This window comes from Bos mutus, chromosome 26 (assembly GCF_027580195.1).
Source record: "Bos mutus isolate GX-2022 chromosome 26, NWIPB_WYAK_1.1, whole genome shotgun sequence".
NCBI lineage: Eukaryota > Metazoa > Chordata > Mammalia > Artiodactyla > Bovidae > Bos > Bos mutus.
Window position 1 is genome coordinate 38,877,375 of NC_091642.1, and position 18,931 is coordinate 38,896,305.

The window sequence follows — 18,931 nt, forward strand, 5'->3', positions numbered from 1 at the left end:
AAAGAAGTGACTTGTTGGAAAAGACCCTGATGCTGGGAAAGATTGAGGGCAGGAGGAGAAGGGGACGACAGAGGATGAGATGGTTTTACATGGCAACACCAACTCGATGGCCATGAGTTAGAGCAAGCTTTAGAGTTGGTGCTGGACAGGGAAGCCTGATGTGCTGCAGTCCATGGGGTCGCAAAGAGTCGGACACGACTGAACAACTGAAGTGAACTGAACTGTGAGTTACTAGACCTTATTTCTAAATCTCATTTCTCATGTATGATAGAAATATCTCCATGGAGTTAATGTGAGGTATAAATGAGATTATGTACATGAAGGTTTAGCCAAGAGCCTGACTTACATAAAATACCCACTGATTGAAAGCAGTTATTATTATTAATGTTAGTAATGTTAATATTAATAATATTAATGTGCTAGAGAATTGAATTCTACCAGCCACCCAGGGCAGCTCTCTGGGATTGGAGAGTTGTTTGAATGGGAAGGTTCACTGCTGACTTTTCTGACTCTCCTCTTTCATCCTAAAAGGAAAAAGTAAACCAACTTTGCTTCAGGAAGAGTCTATATGGGATCTTGATGAGGCTTCAGGGAGTGCCAGCCTGCCGGCGCACCTGTCCAAGGATGCCAGAAATAGGGGCCAAAGTCAGTTCCATGATTTAGTTCAGATGCTGCTTGAGGCAAGTCAGGGGCTTGAATTCAGTCATGCTGAGTTGTGCTCAGTGGATCAGTCAAGAAGGATCAATAATTGGTACCTTATATAATGTTTTAGATAATGGGGAGGGGAGCGTTTGTGATGCACCATCACTCCCCAGATAACATCCTAGCTGTTTGCGGCTTTTGTCCTTTCTCTGTGTACCTCCTGTGTATCACAGGAAGTATTGGGGCTGCTTCCATTTTCTCCATGTCTTCCTGTGTTTTCATGTCTCAGTACATCCTATTTCCTCTGCCTGGAATGCCCTCCTCTTTTCTGCTTATTTCCCATGTGTTCTTCGTGACGAAGCTAACATGGCCTGGTTTCTAGGAGGCTGTCCCTGACACCTTGGTCTGGCTTAGATGTACCTCCCAGACTCTCCCTTAGCACTCTGAGCTTCCTTCTCTATGATCGTCAGGCTGAAATGTAGTTGATTGTATTTCTGTGTCCACCACACCCCAAATGCTACATTCTTGAAGACAGAGGCATTTTTTTTTAAAAATCTCTGTCTGCTCCCAGCTTCTGTTGATATGTGAAAGGTCTTAATAAATATTTTCTGGATAAGTGAATCAATAAATGAATGAAGCTGGGGAAAATTGAATATTTGTGTCATATGAGACACACACATTAAGACTATTTGTGACTATTTAAGACATTAAGTATGAAACAGGGAGGGAAAATGAAAGAGGGACATAGAAGCCACAAGATTTATGACTCAGTTCTGCTTTGGTGGGTCTTGTTTTCTTACTCCCTTGAGTGGGGACCTCATTATAGCTACCAGGCGCATTTTTTCTATGTCTTTGAAGGCACAGTTCTGCTTCTCATGACTTACAAAGCTGCTTGTGGATTTCATTTCCAGGTTGTTTTTTCTTTAAGGTCTCCCTGTAAGGATGGTCAGGTAATGAGGTTTTTGCCTGCAGAATATATTATATAAACATTCCCAGCAGCCTTAGTGGGTTAACTACCAAGCCCCAGGGACAAGACTAGACACTGGAGACAGTATGATGGGATCCACTACAGCCATGAATATTTCAAATAAATTTCCTCAAAAAAGAAATCAAGTGATGAAGTCTAACCTTGCCTCCAGAACCTCTCTTAATCCATTTTTGATGGGTCTGTGGTGCATTTTTCCATTTCCATGCTGGTTCCTGTTTTGATTTTCTTCCAGGGAATAGCTCCTCCCCTGGTGAATTCCTTGGAGACTGTTACATTCCCCTCAAATGTCGCTTGTGGGTAGCCTTGTGATAGATGATAAAAATGGCTCCCAGTTCTTCCCAATGCTACGTGCCTTTCAAGTGTGTCTGTATAGCCCTTCCCACACTGACTCTTGGCTTGATTTTCTTTCTTGCTTTGGCTGATGGGACTTCAGCAAACATGATGTATACAGACACTTAGAATTTGCCTTCTTTTGCTGCTTTAGGGAACCTATGTGAAGGAGCCCCGTCTGGATGATGAGAGACCCATGGCTTAGGCCTCCGAGTTCCCTGGCTGCCAGTTACCAGTCAGGTGAATGAAGTCATGCAAAACTATTCAGGCACCTGCAGACCTATCACCTGAACACAGACATAAGATAATCCGCTTGAGACGAACCGATCTTGCTTGACCCAGGACAGGCCCATTGACCCACCAGATATTTAGCTGGACGAATGGCTAGTGTTTAAACCATAGGGTTTTAGATTAGTTTGTTACATACCCAAAGCTAACGTATAGAAAGCCATCAGTACTTAGACTCTCCTTCCCCCTGGATTTATGTTCCCATATTGATTTGTGTTATGGCACCATGTCCATCATGTTCTCTGGATGGTTGTTTATGAGTCTATCTCCCCAGTAGACCTTGGATACTCCAAAAACAGAAGCAGTATCTGGAAGACTAATAGGATTTTCTCACCCTCAGCCTCTTCCAGTGCCCAGGACTAAGAACACAGTCTGGAAGTGTGGATGGGCCAGATGAGCATGTACAGCTCAACTGTGAAGTCTTTGAATCTTGGCTTCTGTGTCAGGAATATTCTCTTTAGTTATTTCTTGTCTACGCCCCAGCTAGATATCTAAAACCTGATGTTTGCTGTACTCGTGATGTTTTGTATGGTCACATTCTGTTGTACAGTGATCTTTTATCCATCCTTATGTTATTTTTGTGTTTCTATAGATAATTGCCCAAGTTCCCCAAGGTTTTAAAAAATAGGATTATATAGTCATTAAAGGCACTGGACAAAATTAATCCCTTTGATAGAATCCAAGTTTCCTTTTTCTAAATTATATTTTTCAATGGTATTATGTGATGATTGATTTATATCTTCTTTGGGTTTGATTTTGTTTTCAATGTGTAAGATTTATGATTTCAAAATGAACAATTTTTCCTCTGAAAGCTATTCATTTTGTCTTGTCTGAGGTGATAACTCTTCAAACAAATTCGTTTAATGTGTAGCCTCAGTAAAAATCTGTGATTGATTGTTGGCATTTTGGGAACCCTAGAAAGTCATTTGAAGGAGTCCTTCAGAGTCAGAATGAAGGAGGAGGAAAATAACTCAGGTAATAGTCATTAACAACTCCCCAAGAAACGTTATTAGATAAATACCCAGTGAAGGACTAAAGGTTGCCTTGTATCACTCAGGCCCTGTGCTACATGCTGACCGTCTCTGAATCTTCCCAGTCACATGGTAGGTTCTGTTATCCCCATTTTACAAACAAGGAGAAGCTTAGAGAGTTTAATCGAGTTACCCAGAATCAGAACCTGGAATCAAACTTGGGTTTGATTTGATGTGATTTCAGCGTTGGTATCTTAACTCTTATGCTTCACAAAGAAGTAGATGGAAAATATGGTCTATTCCTTTTAGATTATGTATTCTCTCCTAAAGATGAAAATCAAATAACATGTCTGACCTTCAGGGTTCACCTAGGAGCATGATATCAGGACCCGGAAATATTCTGTACAGGGATAGGATAGGGGCTGACCTTGCTGGGAATGTTGCTCTGTACCCATTCCCGACTGCCCAGAAGGTCCAGGTTTGGCATGTCAGTGGTCAGACGAGGTCAAGTTGTCCCCTCAAAGTGCCAGACAAACAGAATCAGCGAGTGTTAAAACTTCAAAGAGCTGTGCTGATTCCCGTCTCCAGGTCTTACTCTCTATCCTTCTCCAGTCTCTTCCTTCCCTGGAAAATGAATGTGCTCTTTGGCTCCTGGTTGGGTTCAGCCAACCGCAAGTCCAGTGGAGGACATGAAAGGGAGATCCAGCCCTTTCTGCGGGGTGGTCACCTGGCACTGACTGTACCCTGTGATGGGGAGTCGCTGCTCCTCTCATGGTGGCCCTTGCTACACGACTTCTTCCTTCTGTCCTGTAACTGCCTCCTTCTTCCTGCCTTTTCCCAAGATGGCGATTCTCCTGTGGCTTCTCAGTCCTTTGTACTTTCCCTACCTCCTGCCCATCCCTCTGTAAATAGTCTCCTTGAATTATCCTAATTTGAGTGTACAGTCTGTATCTCGCTGATTGCTGATTGACAGAGGATTCTAGAGATCATGTAGTTAAACCATTACATTCTATAAAGAGAAGACTGAAGCACGGAGAAAGTGTTGAAGAAACTGACCAAGTGGCAGAACCAGAATTTGGAAGGCACACTGGGCTGACTTCTTGTCTAGTAACTCCAGTGACAAAAGACAGTGACTGGCAGAACAGAAGTTGAGGAAGTTATTTTTTTATTTCCTTTGTTAATAGGGCGATTTTGCTGGCTCACATCCTCCTGTGATGACTTTGACCTGCGTCATTGCTCAGCTGTACTTGGGCAACTTCTCAGCTATGACTTTTGTCTTACCTTGGGTGGTCTAGAGTGAAAAAAGTCACGAATGGGCTTCTGTGTTTATCTGGTTACAAATTTAAAAGCAGTGTAGGCAGATGGCTTGTGTCCAGTGTAATTAATGTCTTTCAGGGTAGATACTGTTTGTTCTTTTAATAAAGGCATCAGCTTATGACATCCACAAACCAATATGGCAGTGAATCAGGTTCTTACCATCAAGGGAAGTGAAGTGAAAGTTGCTCCGTCGTGCCTGACTCTTTGTGGCCCTATGAACTGTACAGCCCATGGAATTCTCCAGGCCAGAATACTGGAGTGGTTAGCCATTCTCTTCTCCAGGGGATCTTCCCAACCCAGGGATCAAACCCAGGTCTCCCACATTGCAGGCGGATTTTTTACCAGCTGAGACACCAGGGAAGAGAGGAAGACAGTATGGTCCATGGGGTCGCAAAGAGTCAGACACAACTGAGCAACTTTCACTTCACCATCAAGGGAAGAATATCATTATACTGTTTATTGATAACAATTATTGAACAGTGTTCAAGTTATAATTACTGAAACTTCGCTTTTGTCAGTGCACTGGCATAAGATAAAAAGTCAGTAAGTATTTAATTATTAAATTAATGAATATTCATATTGTTGAGTGGGAAGTGGTTTAAAGTTAGCAGTAGCATCTAATCTGTCTTGAGCAGTGCTTCGTTCTTTGACCTCTCAGGTGTTCTGTATTGGCTACTGAAATCTGATAAAATTAATTAGAATTTTATTGATGCCCGTTTATTTTCTTACTCCTTTTCCATACCTGTGTTGATGTAGAAAGAGCACTGCTTTTGGAATGCAAAGGCTTTTCTTTTAGTTCTCATTCTGTGGCTTCCTTATTAGCTATAAGTATCATTTCATTCTCTTTGAGCCTCAATTTCCCCATTATAGAGTTGAGTTGGTAATACCTCTCACAGGATATTTTGGTGGTGAAAATAAAAATGTTTATGCAAGAGTGCTTTTTTGTAAGTTGTGGAAATTGTTGCTTTCACTACAGTGTTAGGATGTTACAACTGTCCTTTGAAACACCAACTTGGCAGGACTGTGGGGCCTATGTTGACTTTTGATCCCTGTATCTCCTGGTTTAGATGCTTGGGATCTTCGCCCAGTATCTGTAAAATCACTTGTAGTTCTTATGATTCTAAAGAAATAACTCAAGAAAATGGTCGGGAACTGCATTTCCTACAGTGGATATCCCCCTTTTGTTGGTCGAGTTGTTCTATCAGCTTCCAGGTTCTTGCTCCAAAAAAGAGTGGCCTGATTCAAGTTCATTTCCTCTTCTTATCAACTTTTTTTCCTCCAACATCTCTTTCCATGTGTTGGGAGTCTTTCCTTCCCTATTTGCCCACACCCCTAACAACAAAAACAAAATTGAAAGCCATTACTCTCTTAAGCTACCTAGGAACAGCTTAAAATAACTGTATTATTTTATTACGTAGAGCAATTTGTTTTTCTTTAGCCTCTCTCTCGTCAGTTTAGCCTAGAGCCTTCCCTTTCATGCCCTAGGGGCTGTGTCATTCTAAGCAAAACAATGACATTTTCCCCCAGAAATGAATTCTTCCCTTTCTCAGAATGCAGAAGTAGCTGGAGTACTTCCCTATTTTTTGAAATAGCAAATTTTCCTTCCTGATTAATGTAGATGTAGTTATGATTAATAAAATGCAAATTTACTTAAGAGCATTTAAGCTATCATACCTTTGTGTCATTCTGAATTTTTTCAGTCAACTGATACTAGAAGTACAATGACTACTAAACGTGGGTTTGAAAAATGTTTTGACATTTATATAAAAGGGGTCCTCATTTTTGAAGGAGGATGGGATTTCCTGGAATATTCCTTTTAGCTTGTGAGATACTGCCTGAACTCTGCTCCTCCCCAGAAGTAGTGGGAAACTAGCTGGTGCTGATCTCAAGGAGGTTCTTTGCCCAGGATCTGGGATGGAGTGGAGGGTTCTTGTTTCACGTGTATACTTTGAGGAATAAGGCTAAACCAAAGCTACCGTCCAGGACAAAAGTGAGCATGGGAACCAAGAGGACAATTCAAAGTGGGTGGACCACAGAAGTAAAGGTTAAGCCTTAATGGTGCTATTTAGGGTTGTGATTCAAAATTATCAACAAATCACTGGCTATTTGGGAGAATTTATGGGGGAACGGGGTATGCTATTCAAAGACAAGGTCCCAAACCCAGCAGATCCCTATTGACTTGGGTCCGCAGCCCTAGGCATGTCTGATTGCCATAGTGGAGAGAGAAGCAGCATTAATGAAAAGGGAGTGGGAGAGATCTTCTGGGAGGGAATGGAAGGAACATGTATTTCCGTGATGGTTTTTATTTCGTCTTGTCATTGTTATTGTTTAACAGCTTTAGCGAAGGACTTTACACGCTGTAAAATTTACCCAATGTAAGTACACAGATCAGTGATTTTGAGTGAATTTATGGAGTTGTGAATATATCCCCTCAATCCAGTTCTGGAAAATTTTCAGTACATCTCCAAATTCCATATACCCTTATTTCCCGTTTACCACTCCTAGACAACTAGTCTTCTGCTTTCAGTATCTATAGATTTGCCTTTTTTTTTTTTTTTTTTGAAATTTCATGTAAATAGAATCATACAATATGTGGTCTTTTGTACCTTGCTTCTTTCACTTGGCATAATATATTTTTGAGGTTCATTTATACTATAGTATGTAGCTGTAGGTCATTCCTTTTATAGACACACACACACACACACACACATTTGCAGAACAGTATTCTATTTTATGTATATACTGTGTTTTGTTTATTCACTTAACAATGAAGGACATCTGGAATATTTCCACTTTTTTTTTTTGCTACTATAAATAGTGGTAAGTCCTTATGTGGACATTGATTTTATTTTTCTTGGGTAAGATAACTATGAGTGGAATTACAGTCAGAGTTAAACATATTTAACTTTCTAAGAAATGATTGAACTATTTTCCAAGATGTTTGCTGTACACTCCCAGAAGCAATGAATGGGAGTTCAGTTTCTTTATGTTCATACCAGTTGTTTTATTGCGACTGTAGTAGGTTTATAGTGGAATTTTGTTGTCATTAAATTCGTGTTTTCCTACCCAGTCCTGAGTTTGAGCATTTTATTAGCCCGTTGTGTATTTTCTTTGGTGAGATGTCTATTCAAAACTTTTCCCCACTTTTTAGTTGTTTGCGGTTTTATTATCAATTGTAGGAGCTCTTTATATATTCTAGATACAAGCCCTTTCTTTATCAGATATATACTTTGCAGATATTTTCTCTCATTCATATATTTTCTAAGTAGTATGTAATTCATTTTTTTCACATATTGTTGGCAAATACTGATTAGCACTTAATATGGAATGGATTCTGTTCACTGCATTGGGAATAGAGAATGAACAAACCAGGCCAAATCTTTGTTCTCAAAGAACCTTGGATCTAGTGGAGGGACTCATATAACACATAGACTAAGAAGTGTAGTAGTAAATAATTTGTGCTTTGCAGCAAATTGAAACACGGTGAAGCAAGGCAAAATGCCTTTTTAGTGAGTAGTCTGGGTTCCATTTGTTTCCAGTATGAAGACATTTGACCAAAGATTTGAATAAAATTAGGAGGCAAATTTTATGGCTGCCTATGCAAAGGGTCCAATCCAAGGTCTGGCCGGTGAACAGTGGGCTTTTAGGGGTCCTGATCTCACACAGACAGGCATGGAGGCTTAGCAGAACTCAAGGCTTTTCTCTGGAGCATTAACTCACAACCTGGGCTCCTGTGAAAATCATCTGGAGACTTCTTAAAAGGAACTTCTACCTGGGCCCCAACCCAGGCCAATCCAGTCAGAATATCTGCAGGTAACGTGTAAGCAGCGCTCCTTTTCCAAGCCCCCAGGTGATTCTAATGGGATCTACATTGAGAAGCCCTGTGAAGAACCCATTTTGCTTTGAGCAGGATTGTACTCAGGTCCTGAAGCTGCTGCAGAAAATGAAGATGTCCATTAGCAAATATTCCTTCTTGTGCTGCTTAAGGAAAAGTGGGGAGACACAGCAAGAACACGTCCCATTTTTTGAGCACTCATTAAAGCATGTGACTTAAACTTTATTTCCTTTATGTGTGTGTGTGCTCAGATGCTCAGTCTTGTCTAACTCCTTGTGATCCCATTGACTGAAGCCCGTCCAGCTCTTCTGTCCATGGGATTTTCTTGGCAAGAATACTAGAGTGGGTTGCTATTTCCTCTTCTGTGTTCCCTTTATACACGTGAGCAAACCAAGGCTTAGAATAATTACTTAAGTCCACACAGTTCATAAGGGGAAGAAGTCCTCCTTTTCAGAGGATGAGCATTCATCATTTACAGTCCTGGAAACCTTCAGTTTCATATTGTAAACAGATTCACCAAACCTGAAGAATAGAAAGGAGGCCTCCATGTTCCCACAATATATGGCCCAAGGGAACAATGGTAAAAGTCAGACTTTGTGTTCTTAGAATATTTTTTTCCATTTCGATTATGGCTATTTTTGGTATCATTGTAATAGGGTTGCTTATCTGGCCTCCCAGTTGTCAGAGGCAGAAAGATCGGAAAAGGGAGAGGTGTCAATCACAGCAGGAGCATTAAAATGTCACCAAGTTGGAGATAGAACTTTAGAGTGAAGGAGGGAACAGTTTCCTCTTGTGAGATGAGTGGGTTAAACTGGTTAATCTCTGAGTTCCCTTCTAGCTCTAAAATTCAAGTATTTAAGATAAAAGCTATAAAAAGCTGCTGGAAACACATACAAGGAGAAAAACCTAGAAATCTGGACCCAGTATGGAGGAAATAATCCTAGAGAACCCAGTAGCTTCTGAGGGCATAGCTGTGTCACAGGCAGCGTAATACTTGATTCTTTTCATGGTGACATTGAGTCATCAGGAAAACAGTAGATTTTGTTCTGCAGATTCTCTTTCGGGATGCAAAAAAAGCATACACATTATTTTTGAAAGATTTCATTCAAAAATACTTATCAAAATGTTAGCTGCCTGAACATGCACTGTTGGGACAGTTTGCTTAGGGGCACATCTTTCTTGATACATTCTCCATGGTTCTATGGGGCTTTTGTTCCTCAGTGGAATAATTCAGATAGTTAAGGCAGAATCTCGCGTCTATTGATTTATACTAATTCCAAGCATTTTTCCATCCTAGCTTCCAGTTGGTACTTTGATAAGATTTCTAGTTCTTTTTACAGTTTATCCTTCGTGTGCAGCATTTGTCCAGTTCTTCTCCTCTGCCTTTATGGTGAACTGCCTGTAAGTAAGAACTGACTGAAGAACCGGCTGCTCGAGGGCAAGAACTGAATCTTCTTCATTTTGGTGTCCTTTGAATCTTGACAAATATGTATGAGAACAGTGAATCAGAAAATGAATCAACTGCAAAAAAGATAAAGCTCCTCAGTGGGCCTAGCCCTAATCCTGTGTTTTGTCTTTCACACAGCATGTCTCTTGCTTAACCTTTCTTTCATGCTTATCACTTCTCCCTTGTTTTTTTTTTCACTGTACTCCAAAACAACCACTGAAAAATAACTCCCCCCATACTGTTTGTAGAAAGTTTAGAAAATACATAAATGAATACATATGAACAAGAAGAAAATCCACCAGGAGTTCTGCCATCCAGAAATAACCATCATGGACAGTTAGGAGGTATCCTTCCCGTCTTTTTTCTTAGACATTTCTTATATAACCCAGATGTCAGCTGCCACTCAGCCTCTTCTCTGAGCTTTCCTAGAAGAATCCACTTGCACAAAGTATTTAGAAGCCGTTTATAACATATTGTAAATTCTCTTCAGTAATGGAGTTTTCAGTTCAGTTCAGTCACTCAGTCATGTCCGACTCTTTGTGACCCCACGGACTGCAGCATGCCAGGTCTCCTTGTCCATCACCAACTCCTGAAGCTTACTCAAACTCAGGTTCATTGAGTCAGTGATGCCATCTAACCATCTCATCCTGTGTCGCCCCCTTGTCCTCCCGCCTTCAGTCTTTCCCAGCATCAGGGTCTTGTCCAGTGAGTCAGTTCTTTGCATCAGGCAGCCAAAGTATTGGAGCTTCAGCATCAGTCCCTCCAATGAATACTCAGGACTGATTTCCTTTAGGATTGAGTGGTTTGATCTCCTTGCAAGGGGCACTCAGGAATTTTCTCCAACACCACAGTTCAAAAGCGTCAATTCTTTGGCGCTCAGCCTTCTTTATGGTCCAGCTCTCACATCTGTACGTGACTACTGGAAAAACCATAGCTTTGACTATACTGGTCTTTGTTGGCAAAGGATGTTTTCGCTTTTTAATACGCTATTTAGGTTTGCCATAGCTTTCCTTCCAAGGAGCAAGCGTCTTTTAATTTCATGGCTGCAGTCACTATCTGCAGTGATTTTGGACCCCAAGAAAATAAAATCTGTCACTGTTTCCACTTTTTCCCTTTCTATTTGCCATGAATTTATGGGACCAGATGCCATGATCTTAGTTTTTTAGAATGTTGAATTTTAAGCCAACATTTTAACTCTCCTCTTTCACCTTCATCAAGAGGCTCTTTAGTTCCTCTTCACTTTCTGCCATTAAGTGGTATCATCTGCATATCTGAGGTTGTTGATATTTCTCCCAGCAATCTTGATTTCAGCTTGTGATTCATGCAGCCCAGCATTTTGCCTGATGTACTCTGCATAGAAGTTAAATAAGGTGACAGTATACAGCCTTGTTGTACTCCTTCCCCAATTTTGAACCAGTCAATTTTGCCATGTAAGGTTCTAACAGTTGCTTCTTGACCCACATACAGGTTTCTCAGGCGACAGGAAACAGGGTCTGGCATTCCCATTTCTTTAAAAATTTTCCACAGTTTGTTGTGATCTATACAGATCAAAGGCTTTTTGCATAGTCAGTGAAGCAGAAGTAGGTTGTTTTTTTTTTTTTTTTTTTTAAATTCCTTGCTTTCTCTATGATCCAGTGAATGTTGACAATTCGATCTCTGGTTCCTTTGCCTTTTCTAAACCCAGCTTGTACCTCTGTAAGTTGTCAGTTCATGTACTGTGGAAGCCTAGCTTGAAGGATGAGCATAACCTTACTAGCATGCAAAATGAATGCAGTTGTCTGGTAGTATGAACATTCTTCAGCACTGCCTGTCTTTGGTATTGGAATGAAAACTTTTCCAGTCCTGTGACCACTGCTGAATATTCCAAATTTGCTGACATATTGAGTGCAGCTCTTTAACAGTATCATCTTTTAAGATTTGAAATAGCTCAGCTGGAATTCCGTCACCTCTGCTAGCTTTGTTTGTGGTAATGCTTCCTGAGGCCCACTTGACTTCATGTGCCAGGATGTCTTGCTCTAGATAAGTGACAACACCATTGTGGTTATCCCAGTCACTAAAACCTATTGAACAGTTTTTCTGTATTTTTGCCACCTCTTCTTAATATCTTCTGTCTCTGTTAAGTCCTTGCCTTTTCTGTCCTTTATCATGCCCATCCTTACAAGAAATGTTCCCTTGATATCTCCAATTTTCTGAAGAGATCTCTAGTCTTTCCCATTCTGTTGTTTACCTCTCCTTCACTGCATTGTTCATTTAAGAAAGTCTTCTCTCTCCTGCTGTTCTCTGGAACTCTGCATTCAGTTGGGTATATCTTTTCCTTTCCCTCTTGCTTTTTGCTTCATTTCCTAAACTTCTTATATCTTATGGAGGATATTATTTTATTAGTAATATTTATTGCTCAATAATTTTTAATCTTTTTGTTTATACCATCAGTCTCCTTAGAAAACAGTGGTAGTAGAGATGGTCAAGGGAGGTGATAATTTTCTTTTTCTCTTCCATATCAATGTTTTTCAAAAGTGGGTTCAGGCTTAGTTTTTTCCCCCATTTAAAAAATTGTAGTACAGTGCACATACATAAAATTTAGTTCAGTTCAGTCACTCAGTTGTGTCTGACTCTTTGCGACCCCATGAATCGCAGCACTCCAGGCCTCCCTGTCCATCACCAACTCCCGGAGTTCACTCAGACTCACGTCCATCGAGTCAGTGATGCCATCCAGCCATCTCATCCTCTGTCGTCCCCTTCTCCTCCTGCCCCCAATCCCTCCCAGCATCAGAGTCTTTTCCAATGAGTCAACTCTTCGCATGAGGTGGCCAAAGTACTGGAGTTTCAGCTTTAGCATCACTCCTTCTGAAGAACACCCAGGGCTGATCTCCTTCAGAATGGACTGGATGGATCTCCTTGCAGTCCAAAGGGACTCTCAAGAGTCTTCTCCAACACCACAGTTCAAAAGCATCAATTCTTTGGTGCTCAGCTTTCTTCACAGTCCAACTCTCATATCCATATATGACCACTGGAAAAACCATAGCCTTGACTAGACGGACCTTTGTTGGCAAAGTAATGTCTCTGCTTTTGAATATGCTATCTAGGTTGGTCATAACTTTCCTTCCAAGGAGTAAGAGTCTTTTAATTTCATGGCTGCAGTCACCATCTGCAGTGATTTTGGAGCCCCCCAAAATAAAGTCTGACACTGTTTCCACTGTTTCCCCATCTATTTCCTATGTAGTGATGGGACCAGATGCCATGATCTTTGTTTTCTTAATGTTGAGCTTTAAGCCAACTTTTTCACTCTCCTCTTTCACTTTCATCAAGAGGCTTTTTAGTTCCTCTTCACTTTCTGCCATAAGGGTGGTGTCATCTGCATGTCTGAGGTTATTGAAATTTAGTCTTAACCATTACTAAACTGTACAGTTCTTTTCATCTTGCGAAAGTGAAATTCTATACCCAGTAAATAGCTCTCTATTCCTCTCTCTGCTCATCCCCTGGTAACCACCATTCTGTCTTCTGTCTCTATGAATGTAACTACTCTCGTTACCACATATTAATGGAAATCAGACAGCGTTTGTCTTTTTGTGACTGTCTTATCTTGCTCAGCATTATATCCTTAAGGTTCTTCCATATTGTAGCTTGTGTCAGAATATCCTTCTTTAAGGCTGAATAGTATTCTGTTGTATAGATATATCATATCTTGCTGATCCATTCGTCTGTTGGGTAGCTTTCACCTTTCAGCTACTGTGAATAATGCTGCTTTGAACATGAATGTACACGTGTCTCTTCAAGACCCTGCTTTCTGTTTTTTGGGGATGTATATCCAGAAGTGAAATTTATGGGTTATATGCTAATTCTGTTTTTAATTTCTTTTTTTTTTCAGTGTCTCTTTTTTTTATTTATTATTTTTAAAATAAATTTATTTATTTTATTTTTCCCCCTAAATTTATTTATTTATTTATTTTTTAAAATATAAATTTATTTATTTTAATTGAGGCTAATTACTTTACAGTGTTGTATTGGTTTTCCCATACATCGACATGAATCCGCCACAGGTGTACACATGTTCCCCATCCTGATCCCCTCTCCCCCTTCCCTCCTCATACTATCCCTCTGGGTCATCCCAGTGCACCAGCCCCGCGCATCCTGTATCATGCATCGAACCTGGGTTGGCGATCCATTTCACATATGATAATATACATGTTTCAATGCCATTCTCCCAAATCATCCCACCCTCGCCCTCTCCCAGAGTCCAAAAGACTGTTCTATACATCTGTGTCTCTTTTGCTGTCTCGCATACAGGGTTATCATTACTATCATTCTAAATTTCATCTATATGCATTAGTATACTGTATTGGTGTTTTTCTTTCTGGCTTACTTCACTCTGTATAATAGGCTCCAGTTTCATCCACCTCATTAGAATTGATTAAAATGTATTCTTTTTAATGGCCATATAATACTCCATTGTGTATATGTACCACAGCTTTCTTATCCATTCGTCTGCTAATTCCTTTTTTTTTTTTTACAAACTACCTACTATTTTCCATAGTGACTGTACCATTTTAAATTCTCCCTGTAGATAGAATTTTATGTGTTGTTGTTTTCTTTTAACATTGTTTTGAGTGCAGTTACCCCACAATTAAGTCATTTTTAAAAACTGTATCTTTTAGAAACTGCATAATTGTGTACCATAATTTATTTTGTTTTATATATATATATATATGTTGATATATTTCAGGTTATTTGTCATTTTTGACCATTATTAAAGAGTGTGATGAAAATACCAGTTTGCCACTCTGGTTATTTTCTCAGGCTAATTTTCTGTAAGTAGAAAGTATGAGTTTGTATATTTTTAGTATTTATGGCATATATTGCCACATTCTTCAGAAAGATTATACCAGTACTGTTTTCACCACTAAGAGTATGTGAAGTATGTGTTTCATTGCATTCTTGCCAACATTTGGTAGTATCATTTTTAAAAAAACTTAAAAAAAGTTTGACATTTTAAGAAACAAACATAGCATCTTGTTTTGCATTTTTGATTAGTAATGTCCAATTTTATTGCATCTTAACTGGCCTTCTGTTGTTCTTTTGTGAATTGTCTTTGCCTGTGTGTTCTTCATTTTATTGATTTAGAAATAACTTTTGTTTCTAATTATTTCTGATTATAAAATTGTTCATTGTAGAAAATTTGGCATATACAAAAAATTACAAAGGAAATAAAATTCTTACTTTTGCAATTTAGAGATATGTATCATTAAGATGGTGAATATTCAAAGAATCTTTTTTCTTTATATCTCAATATCTATACTAATTAAAATTTAACTCATAGGAGCTTTCTACATTTGGAGGATAGTCCCTTTTTTGTCATACGTGTTGCAGATATATTTTTCTGAGTTATCATTTGCTTTTCATTTTTGGTGATATTTTTAGTACAGTTAAATCTGTCTTCTTTTATTTCTTAGGTTTCACTTTTGCTTAAGATGTCTTTATATATCCTTTGATAATTTAAATATTTGTGATTTATTTTAGCTATTTCGTGGATTTTTTTTTTTAACATTCCATTCTTTCATTGTTTTCATTGTTATAGAAAGCTTTAATACATATTGAGGTCTGTTTCTGGGCATTTTTATATCTGATTGATTATCAGTTCTTATGCCAGTATCTTGCTGTTTTAATTTTTTATTATTTGGTGAGACCACTTATTTCCTTGGCTAATATCATCTAAGTATTTTATTCTTCTAGATGAGCTTAGAATTACTTAACTCATTTTGAGAAAACAAATCTCCCGTTATGTTTCTAAGATATAATTTCTATACAGACTTTTACTTTTTATTGACTAATATCTTGTGTGATCATTTTGGGATTATTAATTATGTTTTTAAAAATTATACCTCTTTTCAAGTCTCTCCCTATTTGTTTTAATAATTCCTCCTCTGTTAGGTTTTGTTGAGTTTGGTGCTTCACTTTGCTGATTTTGGTTCTCCCCTAAAATATTTTGTGGTTCTTGGTTGTGGGCTCATCCTGCTTATCTGCCGATGGTGTCTCTTTCACCGCAGTGCCCTAGTAATGATGAGGGGGGAGGATGCGTTTCCAGGTGGGCTGTCCTCCTAGTTAGCGCTTGGGGCACAGGGGTGAGTGGAGAGTGACAAATCTGCCTGTCTGTTTATACTGTGATAACTGTCCCCACTCAAATCACACCATCAGTTGCCTTGGATCCCCCTCCTATATCCGTCCTGCCTCCTAGCTTAGAGCAGTCCCAGAAGCTCCCCTTTGTTTTTCAGCAGTCATTTTTCTCAGCACATTTTGAACTGTGGTTCCTTTTTAAATCTGATCCAGTCTACTTGGCTCAGTGTTAAGAATCAGCCTGCCAATACAGGAGCCTCAGGAGACACAGGTTTGATCCCTGAGTTGGGAAGATTCCCTGGAGGAGGAAATGGCAAACCACTCCAGTATTCTTGCCTGGGAAACCCCATAGACAGAGGAGCCTGGTGGGCTGCAGTCCATGGGGTTGCAGAGAGTTGGAAATGACTTAGTATGTATGCATGTACTTTTTGTCTTTAAGGGATTCCATGTGAGTTTTGGTTCACTGAAGGTACCCTCTTCTTGCTTTCAAACTCTGTTTTTAAAAAACACTCTTTATACGTCAAGGAATCGATGAATACATGTAGAAGCTATAGTATACACTGATCTGTAATTATGAGCTGATACTATTTTTTGTTTTTAAAAATTTCTTTTTAATGTGAATTTCTTGTATATATGCTAATATATATTAGATATATTAGATATGTTGATACACAATGATATAAATACATTTCTGAACATTATACCTGCATTCCTGGTAATAACCTCCAGCCATTATGAGTGGCTCTTTTAGTTTATTTCAAAATGTTTGTCAGTATTTTTTGTAATTTTTATGTCTCTTATGTCTATCCCATAACACTAATAACTACTTGTTTACTGGCTAGACTATAAGTACTAGGAATATAGAGACTGTATTTTTCTCTTGTGCTTTAGCATAGTGCCTATTATATAACAGACTCTATGTAACACCTATTAAAATTAAAGACATGAAACTGGTCTGTAGTTAATATCAACAATTTGTTCTTAAATGGAGCTAGTTTTTTTTTCAGATATTAGAATTATATTAGATTTATAAAATGAATTAGATAGGTTTACCTCTTTTTGTCCATATTAGAACCTCTGGTTCTGGAGCCTCTTTTTCCCCTTTAATTTCCTTCACTACTAACTAGTCTATTTAGTAGGTTACTAACTAGTCTATTTAGTAGACTGTTAACTAGTCTACTTCTTTGAGGGGTTAATCTGTGAAATTTATATTTTCCTGTAGACATTTCAGGCCAGCTGAATTGTATACTTCATCTGAAATTAATATGGCCATCTGCTTTTTTTAAAATTAGTATTTGCCTCTGTTTATCCTTTAACTCTGGAGAAGGCAGTGGCACTCCACTCCAGTACTCTTGCCTGGAAAATCCCATGGATGGAGGAGCCTGGAAGGCTGCAGTCCATGGGGTCACTGAGAGTTGGACACGACTAAGCAACTTCACTTTCACTTTTCACTTGCATGCACTGGAGAAGGAAACGGCAACCCACTCCAGTGTTCTTGCCTGCAGAATCCCAGGGACGGGGGAGCCTGGTGGGCTGCCATCTATGGGGTCGCACGGAGTCAGACATGACTGAAGTGACTTAGCAGCAGCATCCTTTAACTCTCTGTGCTTTTAAATAGATGTGTTTATTTTAAGCTATGTCTTGTTGAATATTTTAAAAGATAGTCTGAGGGTTCTTGTTAATAGTTTTATTATTCACATAAGTAATTTTATAAGTCGTATCTATTTTTCACGAGGAGTGGGTATTTTTATGGGAAGCAGAGAGTGGCTGCTATTGGAATGTTGGCCAGTGATCATTTACTGTGAGATTTCCTTGCACAACTCTGAACTTTCTGACTTTGGTTTCCTTCCCTTCAGTCTATTTTGCTTTTATTTATCCTGCCAACTTTCCCCAAACACTACTTTGATCATTCATTTTCCCTTTGAAAATCTCCCCACTGTCTTCAGGATAAGCTTAAGACCCCTTAGGTGGCATTTAGAGCTCTCTACCCATAGATGCATTTTCTCTTAAGTCCTCCCACAAATTATTATTTCAGCTGCAGAGGTCTTTGTATCCCCCCCTACTCCCTCCTAGTTCTAGTTTTTTTGTGTATCTGCACTTTGTTCAAGATTTTATTTTCCATCTATCCAAATGCTACTGATCATCCTTGATTCAAGTCTGACCATGAAGTCTTCCCTTGGAAGGCAGAGAAAGAAACAGGCAGATGTCCATGGATAGATATGATAGTCTCCATCGTGGTTCTTGGGATGGATGGTGTATTCATGGTGTTCCCTGTGTTTTTAAAGATAAAAAAAATAAATGAAAAAGAGAGTCATACATGGAGCAATGTTGATAAGGTATTGTAAATCAAGAATTATAATTATTTCCATCTGGTATGGCTGTAGCCAATTTGATCCAGAGATCAAATTGCCAACATCCATTGGATCATAGAAAAAGCAAGAGAATTCCAGAAAAACATCTACTTCTTCTTTATTGACTACACTAAATCCTTTGACTGTGTGGATAACAACAAACTAGAAAATTCTTAAAGAGATGGGAATACCAGACCACCTTACCTGCCCTGGGCTTCCCTGGTGGCTCAGCTGGTAAAGAATCTGCCTACAGTGTGGGAGACCTGGGTTCGATCCCTGGGTTGGGAAGATCCCCTGGAGAAGGGAAAGGCTACCCACTCTGGTATCCTGGCCTAGAGAATTCCACGGACTGTATAGTCCATGAGGTCGCAAAGAGTTGGACACTCCTGAGTGACTTTCACTTCACTTCACTTTAACTGCCTCCTGAGAAATCTGTATGCAGGTCAAGAAGCAGCAGTTAGAACCAGACATGGAATAACAGACCAGTTCCTAATTGGGAAGGGAGTTCATCAAGACTGTATATTGTCACCCTGCTTGTTTAACTTATATGCAGAGTACATCATGAGAAATGCTGGGCTGGATGAAACACAAGCTGGAATCAAGATTGCTGGGAGAAATATCAATAACCTCAGATATGCAGATGACACTATCCTT

General features: G+C 39.3%; 1 protein-coding gene across 1 annotated transcript in view; it reads left to right on the forward strand.

The window, feature by feature from the left end:
• The window catches only part of HTR7 (5-hydroxytryptamine receptor 7), a 90,525-nt gene that overhangs the window by 20,471 nt on the left and 51,123 nt on the right, over positions 1 to 18,931 (forward strand). The gene's annotated exons all lie outside the window — the stretch shown is intronic.